The 16,323-nt window shown below is 51.7% G+C and overlaps 1 protein-coding gene across 1 annotated transcript in view; it reads right to left on the bottom strand.

Annotated features, from left to right (window-relative positions):
• The window catches only part of CUEDC1 (CUE domain containing 1), a 95,011-nt gene extending 79,144 nt beyond the window's left edge, over positions 1-15,867 (bottom strand). Inside the window, exon 1 of the mRNA XM_075561549.1 lies at positions 15,764-15,867. The gene's annotated coding sequence lies outside the window, so the exon portion shown is untranslated. The remainder of the gene's footprint in view (positions 1-15,763) is intronic.
• Between the last annotated feature and the right edge of the window lie 456 nt (positions 15,868-16,323).

The following is a 16,323-nucleotide window of genomic DNA, read 5'->3' as shown; positions in this document are numbered from 1 at the left end:
GGATGGACTGGGACAATAAGACTCAGAGAGCTCGCGTCACCAACCCCAGGAGCCAGCAGCCATGCGCAGATTGGTTCACACCCACATACCACACGGCTTCCCAACGGTGCTTAACAACCGGAGTTCACAGAGTCCTCTTCAAATCCTTTCCGCCTTTAAGATTCAGTGTTCCGCGCTCTCTCTTCCAAATAGCACGAACCGGTGATGCTGAGACACGAGTTGCCTCCGTGCTCCAGAGCTGCGGGGCCAGAGTGGCACCTCAGCCGCCCGGGCAGGAGAGGAACAAGTGCTGATCTGCTAGGGAAATGATGCCCTGTGAAGGGGCCCGACTGCCCACACCGTCTCAGGGGAAATGACAAGCTTATGGTTTTTACTGGGCGCACCAACATGCAAGGGTTTGAAAGTCCTTAATTATCGGCTCGAAAACTTTGTAATCTTGACTTGAAAGAACAAGACGGTCTCCTGCAAGAAAAGGTGCACCACAGGGGCTGACCTTAAGGACCTGTAGGACCGAGGCCTGCTGACACCTCTACTTGTGGGAAAGCCACCTCCTGCCAGTCAACGGTGGCCCCCCCCCCCCGCATGGATGCTGTAGCTGCACAGCTGGGGGTGCCCGGTGCACATCTGGTGGTGGCTTCACACACGCCCTCCCTCATCAGCGGTCCAGACCTGTGAACATCCAGTCGCCACCTTCCTGCATTCCTCTCTGTAGTCTCCCCTGCTGTGGGTTCTCAGTAAAGCCGCCTTGTCAGCGACCACCCCGAGAGGCTGGCTGGCAGAAACGCCCTGCTAGCCCTCTCTCTAGGTGGTCTGCTCCCAGCTCCTGGTACAGCCTGAAACCAAAACCAATCTGAGACGTGAGTAAAGTGAAATTATCTCCTACAATGATCACCCCTCATGACCACAGGGCATCCTCTCCTCAACAGAGCTCCACGTCCGCCTTTGCGGGTCCCCCTGCACCCCCATAGCCAGGTGCTGCCTAAATGAACAGTGAATGTCAGGGGCAGGGGAAGACGCAGGCAGCGGTAGTGCTAGCCAGCAGGTTTCCCACTGGGTGCTGCTCCTCTTTAATTTACACACGTCAATTCAAGGTCACCCCGGTAACCAGAAGTTCACCATCCGGCCTTTTAAACTCATTGTCGGGCCTCAGCTCATACGTGGCTCTTTCCTCATCAGATTGCCTTATTCTCTTCCGCGGTCTCTGCAGCCATCTCCCTGGACGCAGTCTGGACTTGGTGATAACTCCCTGTCTTCCCTACAGCGGAAAGACACTGCTGCCTCAACAACATCGGAAACACCTCGTGACCCGGCCAGCCCTCTGCCTGGTCCATGTCCTAGTGCAGTAAGAGCCTCACAGTGAGGAGCGAGACACACACCCATGCCCGCTGCAGCGCTGCGGCAATAGCACAAAAGGTGGAGACCCCTACATGGAAGAAAGGCTCAACCCACGGCGGGCCATGCACACAAACACTCTGCAAACACCTCCTCCCATGGACGGGCGTGCAGAGCATTATTCTGAGTGGAATTAGTCCATCACGAAAGGCCAGTTAGCCTATGAGATCACGGTTGTAAAAGTGGAGCCCTCACTCTCCCGACACAACGGCTGGAGCCAAAGTGGGTGAACAAGTAAATGTGGTGAAGAAAGCTGATGGTGCCCGGCTATCAAAAGAGATAGTGACTGGGGTCTTAAAGGCTTGAAGATAAACAAGCGGCCATCTAGCTCAGAAGCAACAAAGTCCACATGGAAGTGATCGAGTGGTCCCAGGGGGATCAGTTACCAGGCATCAAAGAACAAAAAATCTTATCATTGACTGCACACCTCCATGATAGGATCGCTGAAGACAAATGGGTGCATAAGCAAATGTGGTGAAGAAAGCTGATGGTGCCCGGCTATCAAAAGAGATAGTGTCTGGGGTCTTAAAGGCTTGAAGGTGAACAAGCGGCCATCTAGCTCAGAAGCAAAAAAGCCCACATGGAAGAAGCACACCGGCCAGTGCGATCACGAGGTGCCAAGGGACCAGGTATAAGGCATCATGCAAAAAAAACAACAACGATATAAGTGTGTGTATATATGTGTATATGTATATGCATATATATACCATATTAAATGAAGGGGGAAGTGCAGAGTGGAGACCCAAGGCCCAAGTGTCGGCCAATGGAGAGCCCCTCATAGAGGCGTTTAGGAGAGGAGATGGGTTAATTAGGGTGCGAGGTAGTATCGATGAAGAACATAGCTTTCCCCCAGATCCTGGATGCTTCCTCCCCCCAACTACCATGATCCGAATTCTACCTTGCAGGCCTGGATAGGACAGAGGCTGTACACTGGTGCATATGAGGGCTGGAGGTACAGGGAATCCAGGGTGGATGATACCTTCAGGACCAAGGGTGTGAGGGACGATGCTGGGAGAGTGGAGGGTGAGTGTGTTGGAAGGGGGGAACTGATTGCAAGGATCCACATGTGACCTCTTCCCTGGGAGAGGGACAGCAGAGAAGGGGGGAAGGGAGACTCCTGATAGGGCAAGATATGACAAAATAACGAGGTATAAATTACCAAGGACACATGAGGGAGGGGGGAAAGGGGAGGGAGGGGGAAAAAAAGAGGACCTGATGCAAGGGGCTTAAGTGGAGAGCAAATGCTTTGAGAATGATTGTGGCAGGGAATGTATGGATGTGCTTTATACAATTGATGTATGTATATGTATGGATGGTGATAAGAGTTGTATGGGTCCCTAATAAAATGTAAAAAAAGAAAAGAGGAGAAAAAATGATTAGGGCAGGGACTGTACAGATGTGCTTTATACAATTGATGTATGTATATGTATGAACTGTGATAAGAATTGTATGAGCCCTAATAAATTGTTAAAATTTAAAAAAAAAGTTTATCTGTGTAACAGGGTATTCCAAGCCTGTGTAATAATATTTCTGTCCAGAAGTATACAAATTTAGATGGAACTGTGATTGCAGTATTTTCTTGTTTCATAAAATGTGTTATACTTCTCATTAAATACTGCAGTTTAAAAAAAAAAAAGTGGAGCCCTGTGGCGTGGTGGTCATGCATTGGGTTGCTAAGCACCAGGTCAGCAGTTCAAATCCCCGAGGGGCTCCTCGGGGCAAAGATGAAGTTTGCTACTCCCAGGAAAGAGTGACCATCTCCGAAACCCACAGGGGAAGTTCTACCCTGCCCTCCAGGGTCTCTCTGGGTCAGAATCCACTTGATGGCAGTGAGTATTATTATTGTAAAACATTAAGGGAAAGTTTTCAAATGAAAAGAAACCTTTTTTAAAAAATTAGTTTATTCTCTTTCTTTTCAAAAAATCATTTTATTGGGGGCTGTACAGGTCTTATCACAATCCAGACATCCATCCATTGTGTCAAGCACATTTGTACATTTGTTGCCATCATCATTCTCAAAACATTTGCTTTCTACTTGAGCCCTTGGTATCAGCTCCTCAGTTTGTCCCCTCTCTCCCCGCCCCCACCTCATGAACACTTGATAATTTATAAATTATTAATATTTTGTCATGTCTTATACTGTCCGATGTCTTCCTTCACCCACTTCTCTATTGTCCGTCCCCCAGGGAGGGGGGCATATGTAGATCCTTATGATCAGTTTCCTCTTTCTCCCCCACCTTCCCCTTACCCTCTGGTATAGCTACTCTCATTATTGGTCCTGCGGGGCTTATCTGTCCTGGATTCCTGTTGTTTCCAGCTCTTATCTGTACCAGTGTACATCCTCTAGTCTAGCCAGATTTGTAAAGTAGAATTGGGATCATGATAGTGGTGGGGGGAAGCATTAAAGAACTAGAGGAAAGTTGTATGTTTCATCGGTGCTACACTGCACCCTGACTGGCTCGTCTCCTCCCTGTGACCCTTCTGTAAGGGAATGTCCAGTTACCTACAGATGGGCTTTGGGCCTCCACTCCATGCTTCCCCTCATTCACAATTATTTGACTTTTTGTTCTTTGATGCCTGATACCTGATCCCATTGACGTCTCATGATCACACAGGCTGGTGTACTTCTTCCATGTGGGCTTTGATGCTTCTGAGCTAGATGGCCGCTTGTTTATCTTCAAGCCTTTAAGACCCCAGATGCTATAATTTTTTATAGCCGGGCACCATGAGCTTTCTTCACCATATTTGCTTACGCATGTATTTGTCTTCAGCGATCATGTCGGGAAGGTGAGCCTCATGGAATGCCAGTTTAAGAGAACAAAGTGTTCTAGCGTTGAGGGAGTACTTGAGTAGAGGTCCAATGTCCATGAAAATAAACCTTCCTTGCTGGTTACCAGGAAGGGGAAGGGAAGAAAGAGTGAGTTACTGGCCAGAGGGCAGACACATGCTCACTTGGGCGCAGGGGAAGAGCATCGCACAATAAGAGGCAGGTTAGGGGCAGGGGAGAGACAGGGAGGAAGCCAAAAGTTAAAGGCAAGAGAGACAAGTACGGTTATAAACACAGTCCTGCGATGATAGTGATCTACAAGCTGAGTAGGTGTGGGAGGCAGAGTGGGAATATCCCCACGAATGTGGGCAGGTTTGGCAGAGGATACTGACACCTGGGCATCTGCCTTTGCTGCAAGTAGATATGAATGTGCTGGAGCATAACGGGGCAAAGTGATGAAACGTCTCAGGCACCTGGAGGAAGTACGGCAAACACCTTGAGGAAATGAGCCATCAGGCTGGGGGAATAGGACCATTATCTTAGCGGACATCGAGGTCAATTAATATAAGAGTTCGTCCCCCTGATAATGTTCTGTTTTCCTAGTTTGATGAGTAGCAACAGATGTGTTAAAAGCTCTAGATTGGCAACCTAAGGCGTAACTATCGACCTTTCCCTGAGAGAAAAGCGATGACAATCAGAGACATGTAAGTGATTAATCCAATGGACTAATGAACCGTATGAACTTACGTCTCCAGACCCTGAGACCGGAAGAACTAGACAGTGCCCAGCTACCACTGCCAACCGCTCTGAAAGGAGTCACATTAGAAAGTCCTAGGTAGAGGAGGAGAGAAATGTAGAATAAAACTCAAAATCATAAAAAAAAGACCGGGTTTACTAGTTGGAAAGAGACTGGTGTAACCCCAGAGACAGTGGTCCTTATTCACCAATCAGATCTGGAAATGAATTCACCTCCATGACTTAAATTCCACGTAAGTAATAGACAAGTCTCCAAGGGGAGCAGTAACACTAACGAGCCGTATACACCTTAGCATAATCAATCACCCTGATATCAAAAGGGAGGCATGCACTGAAGGGCAACGTTCAGAAGGACCAGGGGAAAGGAGGGTTGGAAGCAGGGAAGAAGTGCAATCAGTGATGTTACGTGGTCAGGACTGCAACCAATGAGATGAAGCAAAACGTGTATGAACGGTGGAAGGGGAAACGGATTTGCTCTGTCAACCTGCACTCAATTCCCAAAAACACTGTTTTTAAATGTAAAGAAAATGAAAACGCAGCCCTGACTTTGTGCTAACGTGAAGAGGAAACACATACACACAAAATCAAAAGTCATCATAAGCAAACACAGCCTCAGCCCTCGAAAGATCCTACCCTGGAGTTGGTTCATCTTCCCCTCAGCCCCAGCACACATTCGGGGGCCAGAGGTGGCTCGACTGAGAAAATACACAATCTGAAACGTCAGTGCTCTGCTCCAGCAAGTGCATCTCAGAGAAACAGCTTGTGGATTAACGGATGTTTCCTTATTCGCCCAACCAAGTTTACTGAAGGCTCGGCGTGTATGTGTGTGTGAAGTTCTAGGCGCCAGGCCAGCAGGGCTAGTAAGAAGATCTACTAGAAGGCCATTCTCAGAGAGGTCTCAAGGGTGGAAGCTGGTGTTTCCCACGTAGGGACAAGCAGTCAACTGCTTCCTGGTCTCCTGCCGCTCCCTCTGCAGGGCTGGGGGTTACCCCTGGCAGCATGCCCTCTGGCTCAGGGCAAGGCAAGGGGACAGCCCCTGCTGCTGGGCAGACCTGGTTTTCCGCACTCAGTTTGGGCCTGATTACTGGACGCGCAGGCCAATCTCACTGGGCATTCTTCAATCGGGTCAACAGTCTGGTTCAAAAATGCCAGCTCCTCTTATCCCCTCCGATCACTGAGCTGGCAAGAGCTTCTGGGCCCGCCACTTCATCTTCCTGTCCCCAGACGAAATCCCTGAAACCACACTGACAAAGGAAACTTGTTCCCGAGACCTTCAGGGGAGGCCATTCCCCTCCACGCGCATGAGTCACTTGTTCCTCCATCTCACATCCTTTCTGGAAGGCTTTCCTCATGCCTTCCCCGAGCCTCCCTCCCTCCCTCCTCTCTCTGAATTCCTCTGCCTCTGGTGCCAGGACAGAGAGTCTGGAGTGAATCACTGCGTTCTGAGAAGTAGCTCTTTTTTTTTTTTTAAATAATCATTTTATTAGGGGCTCATACAACTCTTATCGCAATCCATGCATACATCAATTGTGTAAAGTACATCTGTACACTCATTGCCCTCATCATTCTCAAAACATTTGCTCTCTACCTAAGCCCCTGGCATCAGCTCCTCATTTTCCCCCTCCCTCCCTGATCCCCCTCCATGAACCCTTGATAATTTATAAATTATTATTTTGTCATATCTTGCCCTGTCCGACGTCTCCCTTCACCCACGTTTCTGTTGTCCATCCCCCATGGAGGAGGTCACATGTAGATCTTTGTAATCAGTTCCCCCTTTCCAACCCACCCTCCCAGTATCACCACTCTCACCACTTGTCCTGAAGGGATCATCTGCCCTGGATTCCCTGTGTTTCCAGTTCCTATCTGTACCAGTGTACATCCTCTGATCTAGTCAGATTTGCTAGGTAGGATTCAGATCATGATAGTGTGGGGAAGGAGGAAGCATTTAGGAACTAGAGGAAAGTTGTATGTTTCATTGTTGCTACATCGCATCCTCACTGGCTTGTCTCCTCCCCAAGACCCTTCTGTAAGGGAATGTCCAGTGGCCTACAAATGGGCTTGGGTCTCCACTTCGCACTCCCTCCTCATTCACTATGATATGATTTTTTGTTCTGATGATACCTCATACCTGATCCCTTGGACACCTCATGATCACACAGGTTGGTGTGTTCTTCCATGTGGGCTTTGTTGCTTCTGAGCTAGATGGCCGCTTGTTTACCTTGAAACCTTTAAGACCCCAGAAGCTATATCTTTTGATAGCGGGACTCATCAGCTTTCTTCGCCACATTTGCTTATGCACCCATTTGTCTTCAGCGATCGTGAGCACATGATGATATGATTTTTTGTTCTTTGATGCCTGATAACTGATCCCTTAGGCACCTTGTGATCATACAGGCCGATGTGCTTCTTCCATAGGGGCTTTGTTGCTTCTGAGTTAGATGGCCACTTGTTTACCTTCAAGCTTTTAAGACTTCAGACACTATATCTTTTGATAGCAGGCACCATCAGCTTTCTTCATCACATTTGCTTATTCATCGGCTTTGTCTTCAGCGGTTGTGTTGGGAGGGTGAGCATCATAGAATGCCAATTTAAGGTGAACAAGCGGCCATCTAGCTCAGAAGCAAAGAAGCACACCGGCCAGTGCGATCACAAGGTGCCAAAGGGACCAGGTATAAGGCATCATGCAAAAAAAAAAGATATATGTGTGTATGTGTATATATATGTATGTGTGTGTGTGTATATATATATATACACCGTATTGAATCAAGGGGGAAGTGCAGAGTGGAGACCCAAGGCCCAAGTGTTGGTCAATGGAGATCCCCTCATAGAGGGGTTTAGGAGAGGAGATGGGTTAATTAGGGTGCGAGGTAGTACCGATGAAGAACACAGCTTCCCCCAGATCCTGGATGCTTCCTCCCCCCCAACTACCATGATCCGAATTCTACCTTGCAGGGCTGGATAGGGCAGAGGTTATACACTGGTACATATGAGGGCTGGAGGCACAGGGAATCCAGGGTGGATGATACCTTCAGGACCAAGGGTGTGAGGGGCGATGCTGGGAGAGTGGAGGGTGAGTGGGTTGGAAGGGGGGAACTGATTACAAGGATCCACATGTGACCTCCTCCCTGGGAGAGGGACAGCAGAGAAGGGGGGGAGGGAGACTCCGGATAGGGCAAGATATGACAAAATAATGATGCATAAATTACCAAGGGCACATGAGGGAGGGGGGAGCGGGGAGGGAGGGAAAAAAAAAAGAGGACCTGATGCAAAGGGCTTAAGTGGAGAGCAAATGCTTTGAGAATAATTGTGGCAGGGAATGTATGGATGTGCTTTATACAATTGATGTATGTATATGTATGGATTGTGATAAGAGTTGTATGAGTCCCTAATAAGATGTAAAAAAAGAAAAGAGGAGAAAAAAAAGAAAATGATTAGGGCAAAGAATGTACAGATGTGTTTTATACAATTGATGTATGAATATGTATGGACTGTGATAAGAGTTGTATGAGCCCCTAATAAATTGTTTTTTTAAAAAAAGAATGCCAATTTAATAGAAGAAAGTATTCTTGCATTGAGGGAGTACTTGAGTGAAGGCCCAGTGTCCTTCTGCTACCTTAATACTAAACCTATAAATATCTGCACATAGATCTATTTCCCCATCCCCATGTATAAATATATTTACATATGTACATGTCTTTATTTAGACCCCTAAAAATGCCCTTTACCTCCAAGACTTTCCTCTATTTCCTTTGACTTTCCTCCTGCCCCACTATCATGCTCAGTCTTCATCTGGGTTTCAGTAATTCCTCTTGGTTACATTACCCTTGATCACTCCCTACCAGGCCTCCTACACCCTCCTCACCACTGATTTGGATCACTTGTTGTTCCCTTGTCCCTGGGTTTGTTAACACCACTGCCCTCCCCCTACCCCTCTCTGAGCAGTAACTCTTAAGATAATTTTATTTTTCCTTCAGCATGTTCACTGCAGGCATTACGGGGGAACAGTGATTCTTGGCTATTAAGAACCACAACAGCACCAGGAAAGCTCATCACAGTGCACCATTCTTGTTTCCCCCTGGACACCTGACCCTCCCTCCTCTGATGTCCACTCACTGGCCACTAGGCTCATCCAAAGGCCAGACCACCAAAATCCCGGAGATGTAGGCACTTTTGTCCTCAAGTAGTCCCCATGTCTCCTCCTCCAGGCAGCCACCCTGCCTCAACTCTTCTTCTGACTGGCAACGTGCACCCTTCTGCAGAGCTTTGTTTTCTCACAGCACCTGCCAAGGCAACACAAGTTCTCAGCCACTGTGCCTGTGCCCCTACTGGACCATGGGCATCTTGAGGGCAGAACCACACCCTAGTGATGCCTGTATTCTGGGCCAGAACTTGGCCAGTGGTGCTCAGCTGACTTTGCTGAGCTGGAGCCTTGCAGATCTATCCCCGAGAGGCCTGGACTCTGCACTGGCCACCCTACCAGCGTAGTCCCCATGCCGCTCTACCAGCTATGGGTCAGTAAGGTCTCCTGGAGGGTACCTCTAGGTGGGAGGTCTGCAGCCACCCTTCCCAAGTTCAAATCCTGGCCCTGCCACTTCCCAGCCATGTGAGCTTGGGCAAGTTCGTTAACCTTGAATGTCTCTTATGTCTGTCTCCTCATCTGAAAATTGGATATAAATCTCATGGGGTCTGGTGAGGACTCAATGGAGTGGCCCACGCAAACCTCTTAGAAGGAGGCCTGACCCAAAGCAAGGGCTCAGGGAGTGCTGGGGTTATGATTGTTCACCCCTATTTCTCCCCAGGAACCGCCGGCCCTAACAGTATACACTCTGGCCTGGCTACTGGGTCTGCCCGAGACACCCTCGTTAGGCTCTTTTCTCTCCAACCAAGTTCACTTCCATTGAGTCACTTCTGATCACAGCGCCCCCACCCATGCTCCGCCAGGGACCACCGTTAGCACCAACAGTCTCATGGACTCGCTCTCCCTGCTTCGGCCCCGGGGTTGTAGGGCAAATTCTCCAAAGAGAGGGGCACTCAGTGGGTTCCCCAATAGCAGGGCTGCAAACGCTGGGTCAGTCGCCCCCAGGTCTACAGAGCTGCCACTCTATCGACATTTCGCCCCCTCCTACTCATGCAGTCCCCTCTGCTCACAACCCATGAGTCTTAACCCTTCCCTTTTCTACGCCACCCAGAGGCAGCCTCAGCCTCGACCCCAAACCAAACCCAGCCCCGGCCAAGTCCGTGGGAACCCGGAGTGACAGCAGAAGTGCTCCCTGGGGGCTCTGAGAGGAACCACAGACTTGTAGCTCGTTCCCAGCCCAACCTTTCACCCACTCACCTGCAGGCTTTTTGCAGCCTCTGCAGCGTTCGTCAGAGGGTTGCCTGACCATGACGAGCCTTGGCCCTCAGTATCCTTGTGTAGGAATAATAAAGTGATGATGACGAAGAGGAGGAGACGGTTCTCAACCTGGGGTTGAGACCCCTTTGGGGGGTCGAATGACCCTTTCACAGGGGTCACCCGATTCATCACACACAGTAGCAAAATGGCAGTGATGAAGCAGCAATGAAAATCATGCTGTGGTTGTGGGTCCCCACAACATGAGGAACTGTATGAAAGGGCAGCGGCATGAGGAAGGGTTGAGAACCACTGCTCCAGAGGAAAAGGGGGCCCCTGGTGGGGGACGTGGTTAACACCCTTGGCTGCTAACCAGAGGCTGGGGGTTGGAGTTCACCCAGAGGTGCCTTGGAAGAAAGGTCTGGCTATCCACTTCCCCCAGAAACCAGCCATCCAGTGCACACCTCAAGTCAATCTCAACCTGATGGCAGCCAGCTTGTTCTCAGGAAAAATGGACTCTATTTCTAACACATATGCATGGTCTTTAACCTCTTCTGAAGAAACGGAGGCACTGAAAGATTAAATGACTTATATCACAGGGAGCTGGGGTTCTGACTTCAACCCCCATCCTCCTAGCCCCTAGGCTGTGATAGAGACGGGCACAAAAGGGCTGGATTGTCTTCCAAGGACTGGTTAGAACACTGGGAGTGAAATTTCCTATTCCACCTGTCAGTCCTCAAAGTCCCGCCAGGCTCTTACATAGAATCGGTCACATTTTACGCTTATCAGCAGTTAGCATATTTGTCATTTGTGACAGGCTTTAAAGATAAGAACAATAGATGCACTTTCAGTTCATTCTATTGTGCGGAGGGGCTTTGGGGGGCTGGCTGGAAGCAGAGAGGAGGAGAGAAGCAAGCACAGCATCTAACCTGGCATTGGCAGGGCCCCAGCAAACAGACAAGTCCTGGCCACTGAGGACAATGGTCCCTTAGTTGCTGCCCCAGAGCCCTTTCAGACGACTTCCCAGTCCCGAGTCAGCAACCAGGGTCCACAGCATCCCCAGCGCCCCGTACGGCTCTCCCTTCCCGTCATTGTAAGTGCCAGTGTGTGACACAGAGGTGTGTGCTCGCTAGGTCACCTTGCATAGTCAGAGGCAGAGATGGCCTCTGTCTGAGCACCAGCTGCCTGCTCCTGAGGCCCAACGCCCCTCCCAGCCATGTTCCTTATTGCATCCATCAAGGCAGAGCAAGTGTGGGCAACCCTGAAGGAAGAAACATCTGTGAGTGCTTCCATCAGCACTGGCCACGCTGGCTAGTTAAAAAAAGCAGCAAACACTCAGAAGTCACAGCTCACTGGAGGGCTTCTCAGTATCGAGCACAGACGTCCCGGATGACAGTCTCTAGTAAAGGTTCTACCAGCTCTCCACCAAGCACAGACCCACCACAACGACACGGAAGCCCAGAGCTCTGAGTCAGACCAGGCCTCCAGGGGGCTGCACTGGGGGGTGGTGACAGCTCCTCACTCGGGCCACCACCTGCCTTTTAAAGCCTAAAGGGATGTAAAGAAGCTACAAGACCAGGACCCTTAAACCAAACCAAACTCACAGTCACCGAGGCAATTCCAACTCACAGCAACTCTGCGGGAGAAAGAACCTGCCGCTGGGTGGTTGGGAACTACCAACCTTTCAGTTAGCAGCCACACACTTACCCCAACCGTGCCACGGCACCTGGTCACTTGACAATTCTACCCCAAGACTGCCTTAAAAGGAAGAACATCTTTAACACAGTCTTCACAGAAACATGTCTCCCATCTCAGCCTCATTGCTCCATCCGTGAACGGGGCTCTCCAAGGGCCAGGCTCTCACATCTACCTGAGACACCACAAAATCCATGTCCCAGCTTTTTGTTTTTCTCTCTTTCATGCCTCATCTTACTACTCTCATTTACCTTGAATTCAACCAGCCCTTCCAAGTGCCCAGAACCTTCTACGAGAAGTCTGCACCTAGCAATAACATGGCCACAAGCCCAAAGCTGACCCAGAAGGTTAAGAGAAGATGCTTCTTCTCCGAAAGGTCTGCTCCTGACACCCTGGACGTAGTCCTGACTTGTTACCGAAATAGCTGTTCTGAACAGCCCATGCTGAACCACAGACTCTGAGCATGGCACTCCCAGTTCCAAGAGGGCATATTAACCATTAATATTGACTAGAAACTATGGTCTTGCATTTTATGGGTTGAATTATTTCTTCCAAAAATAAGTGTGTCATAAAATCCTGTGATTATGGTCCTACTGAGGAATGAGTAGAGGCCGGAGCATTTTACCTACCAGCAAAAGCCTAAATTGCCTTTTAATGACTTTTGGTAGTATTATGCATCAAAGGTAATTCTGGTGAGAGCTCAGAGGAAGTGAAGACAGCTATAGAGAAAGACCCCATTATCTTAGGGGATCCCGATGGCACCAGCAACAGAGTTGCTAGAAATGTGGGCGTCAAATGTGCTTCCGGATAAGCTTCGAGAGAAAATGATGAGCGTGCAGTGGACAGTGGAAGAAGGGCAATGCTTTTTGTGCAGTGGCAAAGAACTTGTCTGAAGTATGCTCAAATGCTTGGTGGCAGGTAGAACTTGTAAGTGATGAACTTGGATATCTGGCTGGTGAGATTTCTAAGCAGGGTCTTAAAGGCGTGGCACGATTTCTCCTGGTCCCTTACAGTAAATATATAAGGGAAAAAATGAACTGTGCTGAATGCATACAAAACTTAAAGATCTGGAAAAATCTATGGTACAAACTAAGGACACTGCTCTTAAGGGTTTTCACCAGAGACGTGGCTAGACCATGTTCCATTAAAGAGATTAAGCCTGGTGAATCTAATCAACCACTGCAACAGAAAGCCCATCCGCTGCTGAAGGGGGCAGAGGCAGAATGAAAGGAGAGCTGGCTGCCTCTTGGGCTTCTCCAGGCAGGCAAGCAGGCCACAAGAGCTACATCTGTTGTTCTCCAAGGAGTGGAAAGAGACCTCCCTGGAGCCGCTCGCTCAGAGATCAATGGAGCTGCTGGGAGGAGCCCAGGAGGCCGGGACTTCTCAGTTTCAAAGGGTAGGGCTTCAGTTTCCCGGACCTCAAAGACTGGGGTCACAGCCTCGCAGATTTCAGAGTCGATCTTCATGGGGCCCAGAGGGTGGGGTTGCCATTAGGGTAGACCAGAGGGATAGAGCCTATGCCCAGAGCTCTGGGGGAAGGGCTTCCATGCCCTAGGGATAGAAGAATCGGACCTGTTAGGGGCATGGGGTGGTCACGCAGATGAACCAGGACAAGGGGACCACCTACAGCACAAGGAACCGAGTTACCATCACTGAGGACCTAGAAAGAGGAGCTGAAGGCCATCCCAAAGGGTCTCTCTCCAGAATCCACAGGGTATGTAGAAGACCGTGGGGGGTGGGGCCATTGCCCAGATGGCCTCAGGAAACAGGATTCTTTTCAGGCTTGGAGAGCCAATGCAACTTGTTCTACCTGGTTGGGGACTTACTTTTGCGTTGAAAATGTCTACCTTGCGGCTGTTTCGCCACTGAACTCTGGTGATAGATACCTTGTATGCTTGACTTCGCAGGGTCACAAAGAGCAACCTTGCTGCAAGATGGAATACGCCTAGTCTCACCAATACTTAATGGAGCTGACTCAGAAGAAGCCGAGGTTCCGGACTTGGAGTTGACTTGAGACACTTGGGACGAGAGGTCGCGGCCAATGTGTTTTGCATGTGGAAGGGACATGGGGGTGGGGGGCAAAAGGTGAGATGTTAGGGTTCATGTCCTCTAAAAATGAATGCTGTCAATCCTGACCGCTCTGCCTATAGCGAAAATCCCACTGGAGATGGGCTGTCTTTGCTATGATGCAGATGTGGTAGCGTGTGGCCCTTGTGCCAACCAATCTTGTTTGAAATCTAAAAAGAGATTAAACAAGACAGCAGAAGAACGCTGGGGTAAGACAGATACCAAGGAATCAGAAAGCAGAAAGGGAAAAGACAAGGTTGCTCCCGAGCCAACAGAGTAAAAGCCCTCCCCTAGTGCCCTGAATTGAACTTCTAGCCTCCTCAACTAGGTCTGCGAGAGCCCCTCGTGGGGCTTTTGTTAACAGATAAAACACTGCACTCCCTGTTCATGGTTCCAAGGGAGGAGGGGTTACCAATCTCATAGATTCTCAAAGGGGACATGGCTCTCACCTGGGACTCCAAGTGCCCATCACCACCCCTGGGCCCATCCTGGCAGCCCAGGGTCCCTTCTGTTCACGATCTATACCCAGGTCTTCAGCACGACTCCTATTCCCTGCAGAGCATGGAAGACAAACCCAAAGCCCTGGCAGGTGTGAGCTAGGCTTCTCCTAGCAGTGTCTGGATCCTCCAGACACATCTCTCCACGGAAGCCGAGGTCCGGATTACAAGCACCCCCAGCACAGACAGGGCCGAAGCCGACACTCAGCCCACAAGAGTCCATCTCCCTGCAGAATGCCAGCAGATGCCCAGCTCTACCAGAGAGTGGGAAGCCTGCTCCCCAAAAGACTATCTCCCCTCGCCCTTTCTCCTGGGCAGGGTGCCAAGCGCCCAACCTGATGGCCCAGGTCCCTTGCTCGGCGACGCCCCGCCCCTGCCTCTGAGGGTGGGGTAAGGGGTGCGATGGAGGGTCCTTGACAGCTAGTTTCATCTCCGGGACAGCTTATTCCTAACTCCAGGTGACCGCCTCACCATCCACTCACCAAAATCTACACCCCACCCCTAACACAAATCCCTTTAAAGCTCTTTTAATTTCAGTCTAAGTTTCCTGGAAATAAAACTCTTTTTGAAAAGGGTGGGTGGGATTGGAATGGGTAAAACCGTACTGGTTGTAAGGTAACAAAGCAAAGGAGAAAATCCAGAGGCAGGAAGGCATAAGGGCCAGCGCTGGCCCCCGGAGGTCGGCGCCCGGGCCCACCGAGCCCGAGGGGCGGGGAGCAGGGGCGGGGACAGCGCGCTCAGAACTTTGCCGCCGCCGCCGCGGGAGGTGCAGCTCCCAGGGGACCGGGTGGGACCCGGAGAGGCTGCGCAGACCTCTGACATCTGCGGGGGCAGGCAGCGAGCCTCCCCTCCCCCGAAAAGGAGCTCTGCCCCCAGCGGCAGGCACCCCAGCCCCGGTAGCCCGTCGCTGCCCACCCAGGGTCCCCAGACCCTACCAAAGCGGGAAGGGGCGCCCACACAAAAGAGGGAGCGGCCTGCGAAGGGAGTCGGGGCGGTAGGGCTCTGCCAGGCCTCGCCGCCCAGACTGGCGCCACCCGCCCGCTCGACGCGGCCCCTCGAAGCCGGCGCCCAGCTCCCCGATGCCCGCTCGCCCCCCGCGCCAGGGCCTGGGCTGCGCGGGGGACAGGGAGGCCGGGGACCTGCTGCACACACGCGCCGGGGGCGCGCGGCGGCGGGGCCGGGAATCAAACTCGCGGCCGCCCGGCCCGGCCGGGGGTCCTGGGAAGGTGGGGCCGCGGGGCCCGCGGGGGCTCTTACCGGGCAGCGCCGGGCGCGTCCGCTCCGCGCGGGCGCTGGGCAGGCGGGCGGGCCGGGGGAGGGGCGGCGGCGGTGGCCGCGGTGGCGGCGCGGTGGCGGCGCGGGCCCTGCTCGGCGGCGGCTGGGCGCGGGAGGCGGAGAATGGGAGGCGAGGCCAGCTTCCTAGCGGCGGGCGGCAAGAAATGCAGTTGTCCCTGCGCGGCCGCCGGTGGGGCCCCCAAGTGGGGCCGCGCGGGGAGGAGCGGGGTTGCGGGCGGGGCCGGGGGCCAGGCGGCGGCGCCCCCAGACCCTGTCCGGAGGCCCGACCGCCTTCCGGAGAGGAGGGAGGCAGAACGGGGGTCCGGAAGCCAGCCCGGTTGCCGGGGGTGGGGGTGGGGTGGGGGGGGTGGCTAGGCGCCTGGTGAAGACATGGAAACAGCCCCCCTCCGTGTCCCCCCTGCACTAGACCAGTGACTCCCCGACTTGCAGGTCGCCGAGCCAAATTGGGGATTCCCCCTTCCTGGGCCAACTGGGGTGCTGGTAGTCCTGTCCTTCCCCTGCTCTGGAAGCCGCGCTGGGGA

The sequence above is a fragment of the Tenrec ecaudatus genome, chromosome 10 (genome assembly GCF_050624435.1).
Source record: "Tenrec ecaudatus isolate mTenEca1 chromosome 10, mTenEca1.hap1, whole genome shotgun sequence".
Classification (NCBI taxonomy): domain Eukaryota; kingdom Metazoa; phylum Chordata; class Mammalia; order Afrosoricida; family Tenrecidae; genus Tenrec; species Tenrec ecaudatus.
Note: the sequence above shows the minus strand (reverse complement) of the source record. Positions and strands in the feature narration are given on the sequence as shown.